The sequence below is a fragment of the Eschrichtius robustus genome, chromosome 5, assembly GCF_028021215.1.
Source record: "Eschrichtius robustus isolate mEscRob2 chromosome 5, mEscRob2.pri, whole genome shotgun sequence".
Taxonomy (NCBI): domain Eukaryota; kingdom Metazoa; phylum Chordata; class Mammalia; order Artiodactyla; family Eschrichtiidae; genus Eschrichtius; species Eschrichtius robustus.
In genome coordinates, this window is record NC_090828.1 from 104,843,785 (window position 1) to 104,855,884 (window position 12,100).

Here is a 12,100-nt window from a genome sequence, read left to right on the forward strand (position 1 = left end):
AATGTGCCGGGAAAAAGCCCTTTAAGTTTATGTGTCATTCCTTCTTGTTTGTATTTTTAACAAAATTTTTATTCTTTATCACAGCAAATTCGATTACAATGGTTTGTTTGGTCTAGGTGTGCAAGACGAGGTTCCTTCACACATATACATATATCTATTCTTCTTTGGAATCTTTTCCCGTGTAGGTTATGACACAATGTTGAGTAGTCTTCTCTTGGTATTCTGTAGGTCTTTGGTGATTATATATTTCACGTGTGTTTGTATATCTCTGTTCACCTCAATATGGTAATGTACCCAATCCTCACACGTTTCCATTTGGTGAACCTTAAGTTTTTGTACTGAATCTGTGATTGCCTTTCTCTGTGGAAGTATCTTCGTTTGTATCAATTTTTAGGTAACACCTCTATGTGGTATGATAGGATATGTGTCTTTCGCTTTCTCACTTACTCCAAGTTGCGTGATTACTTCTAGAGTCATCTATGGTGCTGCAAATGGCATTGTTTCATTTTATCGCTAGCTCATAATCCATCTGTACATGTAGCAGATCTTCTTTGTCCACCCATCTGTCGGTGGACTTTTTGGTGACTTCCATATCTTGGCTATGGTAATACTGTGCAATGCAGATTTGCCTGCCTCTTTCTTTCAAATTCTGTCTTCTTAGGTTATAGGTCCAGGAATAAGCCTCTGGATCGTACGGTAGCTCAATGTTTACCTTTTAACGGCACCTCCACTCTGCTCTCATGAGTGGCTCTCTCCAGGTTACATCCCACTTAAAGTGGAGGGTTTGCGTTTCTCCACAGCACCTTCAGCATTTATTCTTTGTGGTTTTTTACTGATGGTTATTCTGACTGGTGTGAGCTGATACGTCTTTGTGGCTGAATTTGCATGTGTCTCATGATCCATTAAAACTGAGCTTTAAGGCAGGTCCTTTTCATTTTTCAGGCTGTGAGTACAGCTTAGTTCTTCAAAGTGTTTTCTTAAAGTATGTATGTCATAATTTTAAAATTTTTTCGCCATTACCTCCCTGAAGACATTTTGCGGTGACCATTAGCACAGGCTTAAACCTGCGTTTGCAGGTAACGGCCAGAGGGTGGCAGTCTTTCTACGTTCCACATGCTGGTACTAGGGCAACAGGCCTTCCGGCCAGTGGTGTTCCTCGGTTATAAATTAGAGTGGATTGTGCCTGAAGAAACCCACAAATGCTGATGTCTCCTTACTTATGTTTGTCTTTTAAATTTACCTTATATTTATTATTGGAGCAATATTACATTGTGTACATGGAAGAGTTCTTCTTGGTGCGTTCCTCTGTTGATGGACATTTTCATTGCTTCCAAATGTTGGCTATGGTCAATATGGCTGGAGTGCAGGATTGCCAGCCTGTGACGTTTTGATTCTCATTTTCTCAGGGGATAGGCCCAGCAGTGGGTATGACTGATTGACGGGTAGCTCAGTGTTTACCTTTTCAAGGCACTTCCATTGTGTTTTCATTAGTGGCTCTTACCACGTCCCCCTTAGGGCCGAGTGTACGCATTCCTCCACAGTCCCTTCAGCATTTATTTTTTGAAACATTTTTGCTGATGGCCATTCTGACTGCTGTGAGCTGATAGGTTTTTGTAATTTGGGTTTGCATGTCTTTAAAAATTCCTAAAATATATCATTTTCCCACACCTTTTTCTTTCCTCTTCTTTAAAGGAAAAGCTGTGAGTACCACATAGCTCTTGAAATTGTCTTCTTGGAAGGTTGCCCTCTTTTGAAATTTTTGCTCCATTTTTGATCCCAGGATTTATTTGGAGGGCAGGTGTCATTTACAGAATGGCAAGTTGGTGAATATTTAGTGACCTTTAGCAGTGGGTTGAAAGCTGCTGTTGTGGGAAATGGCCACAAGGAGGCAGCATTTCTCCATTCCCAAATCTGAGTACTAGGGCAGCAGAGCCTTTCTGGAAGTCGTGTTCCTAGGTTGTAAATTAGAATGGAATGTGCCAGGAGAAACCCCCATAAGTATAGGTCTCATTACTTCTTGTTTTTGTTATTTTTTTTAATCGGGGTAAGGACTAGAATATTGTTTGTCCTAGGGGAACACAATCTAGTTCATTTGTACATTATATATGTCTACTCTACAGATCCTCTTCCCATGTAAAATATTACAGAGTGTTCTGTAGACCTCCCTTGCTATATGGTCGGTCGTTTTGAAATATGTATATAATATGTATTTGGATATGTATAGTAACACTAATCTCATTTATCCATTCCCCCCACCTTTCCTTTTAGATGAGCATAGTTGGTTTTCTAAGTCTGTGAGTGTCTTTCTCTGTGGAAATATGTTCATTTGTGTCAGTGATTAGATAACGCCTCTAAGGGATATCATAGGATATAGGTCTTTTGCTTTCCGACTTACCTCATGTTTTGTGATTATCTCCAGGCTCATCTCTGGTGCCTCAAAGAGCAGTGTTTCATTGTTTTCCATGGCTAATATTCCATTGTGTACATGGACTCCTTCTTCTTTATCCATTCACCTGTTGATGGACATTTTGGTTGCTTCCCATCTTGGCTATTTTGAATAAGGCTGCAGTGCAGCTTTTGCAGCCTGTGTCTTTTCGATCCTGGTCTTCTCAGGTGAGAGGCCCAGTGGTGTGCCTGCTGGATTGAATGGTACCTCAGTTTTTACTTTTCAACGCAGTTCCTTTCGGTAGTCATTATTGGCTGTTAACCACTTTCCTTCCCACCAGCACCTAGAGGTTACACAGTTCTCTACAACCCCGTCAGCATTTATTGTTGGTAGACTTTTTGCTGACGGTCAGTCGACAGGTGTGAGTTGAAACCTTTTGGTTGATTAGATTGCATGAGTCTAATAATTCCTGAGGTTGAGCTTTTACCCATTTTCCTGTTTTTTTGTTTAAAGAGAGTGAGGAATACTTACCTCTGCATACTATCTTCTTGAAACATTCGCCTGTTTTGAATTTCTTTTGTCCATTCCCCACCTGAGCACAATTTTTGACGGCAGGTGTCCTTTACAGCCCTGAGCCCTTGTGAATTTTAAGTGACCAGTAGCTGTGGGTTTAAAGCTGCTCTTGCGGGAAACGGCCACAAGGGGGCAGCATTTCTCCTTTACCAAATCTGGTCACTAGGGCAACAGAGCCTTAATGGAAGTCGTGTTCTAGGTTGTAAAGTACAATGGAATGTGCCGGGAAAAAGCCCTTTAAGTGTATGTGTCATTCCTTCTTGTTTGTATTTTTAACAAAATTTTTATTCTTTATCACAGCAAATTCGATTACAATGGTTTGTTTGGTCTAGGTGTGCAAGACGTGGTTCCTTCACACATATACATATATCTATTCTTCTTTGGAATCTCTTCCCGTGTAGGTTATGACACAATGTTGAGTAGTCTTCTCTTGGTATTCTGTAGGTCTTTGGTGATTATATATTTCACGTGTGTTTGTATATCTCTGTTCACCTCAATATGGTAATGTACCCAATCCTCACACGTTTCCATTTGGTGAACCTTAAGTTTTTGTACTGAATCTGTGATTGCCTTTCTCTGTGGAAGTATCTTCGTTTGTATCAATTTTTAGGTAACACCTCTATGTGGTATGATAGGATATGTGTCTTTCGTTTTCTCACTTATTCCAAGTTGCGTGATTACTTCTAGAGTCATCTATGGTGCTGCAAATGGCATTGCTTCATTTTATCGCTAGCTCATAATCCATCTGTACATGTAGCAGTTCTTCTTTGTCCACCCATCTGTCGGTGGACTTTTTGGTGACTTCCATATCTTGGCTATGGTAATACTGTGCAATGCAGATTTGCCTGCCTCTTTCTTTCCAATTCTGTCTTCTTAGGTTATAGGTCCAGGAATAAGCCTCTGGATCGTACGGTAGCTCAATGTTTACCTTTTAACGGCACCTCCACTCTGCTCTCATGAGTGGCTCTCTCCAGGTTACATCCCACTTAAAGTGGAGGGTTTGCATTTCTCCACAGCACCTTCAGCATTTATTCTTTGTGGTTTTTTACTGATGGTTATTCTGACTGGTGTGAGCTGATACGTCTTTGTGGCTGAATTTGCATGTGTCTCATGATCCATTAAAACTGAGCTTTAAGGCAGGTCCTTTTCATTTTTCAGGCTGTGAGTACCGCTTAGTTCTTCAAAGTGTTTTCTTAAAGTATGTATGTCATAATTTTAAAATTTTTTGGCCATTACCTCCCTGAAGACATTTTGCGGTGACCATTAGCACAGGCTTAAACCTGCGTTTGCAGGTAACGGCCAGAGGGTGGCGGTCTTTCTACGTTCCCCATGCTGGTACTAGGGCAACAGGCCTTCCGGCCAGTGGTGTTCCTCGGTTATAAATTAGAGTGGAATGTGCCTGAAGAAACCCACAAATGCTGATGTCTCCTTACTTATGTTTGTCTTTTAAATTTACCTTATATTTATTATTGGAGCAATATTACATTGTGTACATGGAAGAGTTCTTCTTGGTGCGTTCCTCTGTTGATGGACATTTTCATTGCTTCCAAATGTTGGCTATGGTCAATATGGCTGGAGTGCAGGATTGCCAGCCTGTGACGTTTTGATTCTCATTTTCTCAGGGGATAGGCCCAGCAGTGGGTATGACTGATTGACGGGTAGCTCAGTGTTTACCTTTTCAAGGCACTTCCATTGTGTTTTCATTAGTGGCTCTTACCACGTCCCCCTTAGGGCCGAGTGTACGCATTCCTCCACAGTCCCTTCAGCATTTATTTTTTGAAACATTTTTGCTGATGGCCATTCTGACTGCTGTGAGCTGATAGGTTTTTGTAATTTGGGTTTGCATGTCTTTAAAAATTCCTAAAATATATCATTTTCCCACACCTTTTTCTTTCCTCTTCTTTAAAGGAAAAGCTGTGAGTACCACATAGCTCTTGAAATTGTCTTCTTGGAAGGTTGCCCTCTTTTGAAATTTTTGCTCCATTTTTGATCCCAGGATTTATTTGGAGGGCAGGTGTCATTTACAGAATGGCAAGTTGGTGAATATTTAGTGACCTTTAGCAGTGGGTTGAAAGCTGCTGTTGTGGGAAATGGCCACAAGGAGGCAGCATTTCTCCATTCCCAAATCTGAGTACTAGGGCAGCAGAGCCTTTCTGGAAGTCGTGTTCCTAGGTTGTAAATTAGAATGGAATGTGCCAGGAGAAACCCCCATAAGTTTAGGTCTCATTACTTCTTGTTTTTGTTAATTTTTTTAATCGGGGTAAGGACTAGAATATTGTTTGTCCTAGGGGTACACAATCTGGTTCATTTGTACATTATATATGTCTACTCTACAGATCCTCTTCCCATGTAAAATATTACAGAGTGTTCTGTAGACCTCCCTTGCTATATGGTCGGTCGTTTTGAAATATGTATATAATATGTATTTGGATATGTATAGTAACACTAATCTCATTTATCCATTCCCCCCACCTTTCCTTTTAGATGAGCATAGTTGGTTTTCTAAGTCTGTGAGTGTCTTTCTCTGTGGAAATATGTTCATTTGTGTCAGTGATTAGATAACGCCTCTAAGGGATATCATAGGATATAGGTCTTTTGCTTTCCGACTTACCTCATGTTTTGTGATTATCTCCAGGCTCATCTCTGGTGCCTCAAAGAGCAGTGTTTCATTGTTTTCCATGGCTAATATTCCATTGTGTACATGGACTCCTTCTTCTTTATCCATTCACCTGTTGATGGACATTTTGGTTGCTTCGCATCTTGGCTATTTTGAATAAGGCTGCAGTGCAGCATTTGCAGCCTGTGTCTTTTCGATCCTGGTCTTCTCAGGTGAGAGGCCCAGTGGTGTGCCTGCTGGATTGAATGGTACCTCAGTTTTCACTTTTCAACGCAGTTCCTTTCGGTGGTCATTATTGGCTGTTAACCACTTTCCATCCCACCAGCACCTAGAGGTTACACAGTTCTCTACAACCCCGTCAGCATTTATTGTTGGTAGACTTTTTGCTGACGGTCAGTCGACAGGTGTGAGTTGGAACCTTTTGGTTGATTAGATTGCATGAGTCTAATAATTCCTGAGGTTGAGCTTTTACCCATTTTCCTGTTTTTTTGTTTAAAGAGAGTGAGGAATACTTACCTCTGCATACTATCTTCTTGAAACATTCGCCTGTTTTGAATTTCTTTTGTCCATTCCCCACCTGAGCACAATTTTTGACGGCAGGTGTCCTTTACAGCCCTGAGCCCTTGTGAATTTTAAGTGACCAGTAGCTGTGGGTTTAAAGCTGCTCTTGCGGGAAACGGCCACAAGGGGGCAGCATTTCTCCTTTACCAAATCTGGTCACTAGGGCAACAGAGCCTTAATGGAAGTCGTGTTCTAGGTTGTAAATTACAATGGAATGTGCCGGGAAAAAGCCCTTTAAGTGTATGTGTCATTCCTTCTTGTTTGTATTTTTAACAAAATTTTTATTCTTTATCACAGCAAATTCGATTACAATGGTTTGTTTGGTCTAGGTGTGCAAGACGTGGTTCCTTCACACATATACATATATCTATTCTTCTTTGGAATCTTTTCCCGTGTAGGTTATGACACAATGTTGAGTAGTCTTCTCTTGGTATTCTGTAGGTCTTTGGTGATTATATATTTCACGTGTGTTTGTATATCTCTGTTCACCTCAATATGGTAATGTACCCAATCCTCACACGTTTCCATTTGGTGAACCTTAAGTTTTTGTACTGAATCTGTGATTGCCTTTCTCTGTGGAAGTATCTTCGTTTGTATCAATTTTTAGGTAACACCTCTATGTGGTATGATAGGATATGTGTCTTTCGCTTTCTCACTTACTCCAAGTTGCGTGATTACTTCTAGAGTCATCTATGGTGCTGCAAATGGCATTGTTTCATTTTATCGCTAGCTCATAATCCATCTGTACATGTAGCAGATCTTCTTTGTCCACCCATCTGTCGGTGGACTTTTTGGTGACTTCCATATCTTGGCTATGGTAATACTGTGCAATGCAGATTTGCCTGCCTCTTTCTTTCCAATTCTGTCTTCTTAGGTTATAGGTCCAGGAATAAGCCTCTGGATCGTACGGTAGCTCAATGTTTACCTTTTAACGGCACCTCCACTCTGCTCTCATGAGTGGCTCTCTCCAGGTTACATCCCACTTAAAGTGGAGGGTTTGCATTTCTCCACAGCACCTTCAGCATTTATTCTTTGTGGTTTTTTACTGATGGTTATTCTGACTGGTGTGAGCTGATACGTCTTTGTGGCTGAATTTGCATGTGTCTCATGATCCATTAAAACTGAGCTTTAAGGCAGGTCCTTTTTATTTTTCAGGCTGTGAGTACCGCTTAGTTCTTCAAAGTGTTTTCTTAAAGTATGTATGTCATAATTTTAAAATTTTTTGGCCATTACCTCCCTGAAGACATTTTGCGGTGACCATTAGCACAGGCTTAAACCTGCGTTTGCAGGTAACGGCCAGAGGGTGGCGGTCTTTCTACGTTCCCCATGCTGGTACTAGGGCAACAGGCCTTCCGGCCAGTGGTGTTCCTCGGTTATAAATTAGAGTGGAATGTGCCTGAAGAAACCCACAAATGCTGATGTCTCCTTACTTATGTTTGTCTTTTAAATTTACCTTATATTTATTATTGGAGCAATATTACATTGTGTACATGGAAGAGTTCTTCTTGGTGCGTTCCTCTGTTGATGGACATTTTCATTGCTTCCAAATGTTGGCTATGGTCAATATGGCTGGAGTGCAGGATTGCCAGCCTGTGACGTTTTGATTCTCATTTTCTCAGGGGATAGGCCCAGCAGTGGGTATGACTGATTGACGGGTAGCTCAGTGTTTACCTTTTCAAGGCACTTCCATTGTGTTTTCATTAGTGGCTCTTACCACGTCCCCCTTAGGGCCGAGTGTACGCATTCCTCCACAGTCCCTTCAGCATTTATTTTTTGAAACATTTTTGCTGATGGCCATTCTGACTGCTGTGAGCTGATAGGTTTTTGTAATTTGGGTTTGCATGTCTTTAAAAATTCCTAAAATATATCATTTTCCCACACCTTTTTCTTTCCTCTTCTTTAAAGGAAAAGCTGTGAGTACCACATAGCTCTTGAAATTGTCTTCTTGGAAGGTTGCCCTCTTTTGAAATTTTTGCTCCATTTTTGATCCCAGGATTTATTTGGAGGGCAGGTGTCATTTACAGAATGGCAAGTTGGTGAATATTTAGTGACCTTTAGCAGTGGGTTGAAAGCTGCTGTTGTGGGAAATGGCCACAAGGAGGCAGCATTTCTCCATTCCCAAATCTGAGTACTAGGGCAGCAGAGCCTTTCTGGAAGTCGTGTTCCTAGGTTGTAAATTAGAATGGAATGTGCCAGGAGAAACCCCCATAAGTTTAGGTCTCATTACTTCTTGTTTTTGTTAATTTTTTTAATCGGGGTAAGGACTAGAATATTGTTTGTCCTAGGGGTACACAATCTGGTTCATTTGTACATTATATATGTCTACTCTACAGATCCTCTTCCCATGTAAAATATTACAGAGTGTTCTGTAGACCTCCCTTGCTATATGGTCGGTCGTTTTGAAATATGTATATAATATGTATTTGGATATGTATAGTAACACTAATCTCATTTATCCATTCCCCCCACCTTTCCTTTTAGATGAGCATAGTTGGTTTTCTAAGTCTGTGAGTGTCTTTCTCTGTGGAAATATGTTCATTTGTGTCAGTGATTAGATAACGCCTCTAAGGGATATCATAGGATATAGGTCTTTTGCTTTCCGACTTACCTCATGTTTTGTGATTATCTCCAGGCTCATCTCTGGTGCCTCAAAGAGCAGTGTTTCATTGTTTTCCATGGCTAATATTCCATTGTGTACATGGACTCCTTCTTCTTTATCCATTCACCTGTTGATGGACATTTTGGTTGCTTCCCATCTTGGCTATTTTGAATAAGGCTGCAGTGCAGCATTTGCAGCCTGTGTCTTTTCGATCCTGGTCTTCTCAGGTGAGAGGCCCAGTGGTGTGCCTGCTGGATTGAATGGTACCTCAGTTTTCACTTTTCAACGCAGTTCCTTTCGGTGGTCATTATTGGCTGTTAACCACTTTCCATCCCACCAGCACCTAGAGGTTACACAGTTCTCTACAACCCCGTCAGCATTTATTGTTGGTAGACTTTTTGCTGACGGTCAGTCGACAGGTGTGAGTTGGAACCTTTTGGTTGATTAGATTGCATGAGTCTAATAATTCCTGAGGTTGAGCTTTTACCCATTTTCCTGTTTTTTTGTTTAAAGAGAGTGAGGAATACTTACCTCTGCATACTATCTTCTTGAAACATTCGCCTGTTTTGAATTTCTTTTGTCCATTCCCCACCTGAGCACAATTTTTGACGGCAGGTGTCCTTTACAGCCCTGAGCCCTTGTGAATTTTAAGTGACCAGTAGCTGTGGGTTTAAAGCTGCTCTTGCGGGAAACGGCCACAAGGGGGCAGCATTTCTCCTTTACCAAATCTGGTCACTAGGGCAACAGAGCCTTAATGGAAGTCGTGTTCTAGGTTGTAAAGTACAATGGAATGTGCCGGGAAAAAGCCCTTTAAGTTTATGTGTCATTCCTTCTTGTTTGTATTTTTAACAAAATTTTTATTCTTTATCACAGCAAATTCGATTACAATGGTTTGTTTGGTCTAGGTGTGCAAGACGTGGTTCCTTCACACATATACATATATCTATTCTTCTTTGGAATCTTTTCCCGTTTAGGTTATGACACAATGTTGAGTAGTCTTCTCTTGGTATTCTGTAGGTCTTTGGTGATTATATATTTCACGTGTGTTTGTATATCTCTGTTCACCTCAATATGGTAATGTACCCAATCCTCACACGTTTCCATTTGGTGAACCTTAAGTTTTTGTACTGAATCTGTGATTGCCTTTCTCTGTGGAAGTATCTTCGTTTGTATCAATTTTTAGGTAACACCTCTATGTGGTATGATAGGATATGGGTCTTTCGTTTTCTCACTTACTCCAAGTTGCGTGATTACTTCTAGAGTCATCTATGGTGCTGCAAATGGCATTGCTTCATTTTATCGCTAGCTCATAATCCATCTGTACATGTAGCAGTTCTTCTTTGTCCACCCATCTGTCGGTGGACTTTTTGGTGACTTCCATATCTTGGCTATGGTAATACTGTGCAATGCAGATTTGCCTGCCTCTTTCTTTCCAATTCTGTCTTCTTAGGTTATAGGTCCAGGAATAAGCCTCTGGATCGTACGGTAGCTCAATGTTTACCTTTTAACGGCACCTCCACTCTGCTCTCATGAGTGGCTCTCTCCAGGTTACATCCCACTTAAAGTGGAGGGTTTGCATTTCTCCACAGCACCTTCAGCATTTATTCTTTGTGGTTTTTTACTGATGGTTATTCTGACTGGTGTGAGCTGATACGTCTTTGTGGCTGAATTTGCATGTGTCTCATGATCCATTAAAACTGAGCTTTAAGGCAGGTCCTTTTCATTTTTCAGGCTGTGAGTACAGCTTCGTTCTTCAAAGTGTTTTCTTAAAGTATGTATGTCATAATTTTAAAATTTTTTCGCCATTACCTCCCTGAAGACATTTTGCGGTGACCATTAGCACAGGCTTAAACCTGCGTTTGCAGGTAACGGCCAGAGGGTGGCGGTCTTTCTACGTTCCCCGTGCTGGTACTAGGGCAACAGGCCTTCCGGCCAGTGGTGTTCCTCGGTTATAAATTAGAGTGGAATGTGCCTGAAGAAACCCACAAATGCTGATGTCTCCTTACTTATGTTTGTCTTTTAAATTTACCTTATATTTATTATTGGAGCAATATTGCATTGTGTACATGGAAGAGTTCTTCTTGGTGCGTTCCTCTGTTGATGGACATTTTCATTGCTTCCAAATGTTGGCTATGGTCAATATGGCTGGAGTGCAGGATTGCCAGCCTGTGACGTTTTGATTCTCATTTTCTCAGGGGATAGGCCCAGCAGTGGGTATGACTGATTGACGGGTAGCTCAGTGTTTACCTTTTCAAGGCACTTCCATTGTGTTTTCATTAGTGGCTCTTACCACGTCCCCCTTAGGGCCGAGTGTACGCATTCCTCCACAGTCCCTTCAGCATTTATTTTTTGAAACATTTTTGCTGATGGCCATTCTGACTGCTGTGAGCTGATAGGGTTTTGTAATTTGGGTTTGCATGTCTTTAAAAATTCCTAAAATATATCATTTTCCCACACCTTTTTCTTTCCTCTTTAAAGGAAAAGCTGTGAGTACCACATAGCTCTTGAAATTGTCCTCTTGGAAGGTTGCCCTCTTTTGAAATTTTTGCTCCATTTTTGATCCCAGGATTTATTTGGAGGGCAGGTGTCATTTACAGAATGGCAAGTTGGTGAATATTTAGTGACCTTTAGCAGTGGGTTGAAAGCTGCTGTTGTGGGAAATGGCCACAAGGAGGCAGCATTTCTCCATTCCCAAATCTGAGTACTAGGGCAGCAGAGCCTTTCTGGAAGTCGTGTTCCTAGGTTGTAAATTAGAATGGAATGTGCCAGGAGAAACCCCCATAAGTTTAGGTCTCATTACTTCTTGTTTTTGTTAATTTTTTTAATCGGGGTAAGGACTAGAATATTGTTTGTCCTAGGGGTACACAATCTGGTTCATTTGTACATTATATATGTCTACTCTACAGATCCTCTTCCCATGTAAAATATTACAGAGTGTTCTGTAGACCTCCCTTGCTATATGGTCGGTCGTTTTGAAATATGTATATAATATGTATTTGGATATGTATAGTAACACTAATCTCATTTATCCATTCCCCCCACCTTTCCTTTTAGATGAGCATAGTTGGTTTTCTAAGTCTGTGAGTGTCTTTCTCTGTGGAAATATGTTCATTTGTGTCAGTGATTAGATAACGCCTCTAAGGGATATCATAGGATATAGGTCTTTTGCTTTCCGACTTACCTCATGTTTTGTGATTATCTCCAGGCTCATCTCTGGTGCCTCAAAGAGCAGTGTTTCATTGTTTTCCATGGCTAATATTCCATTGTGTACATGGACTCCTTCTTCTTTATCCATTCACCTGTTGATGGACATTTTGGTTGCTTCCCATCTTGGCTATTTTGAATAAGGCTGCAGTGCAGCATT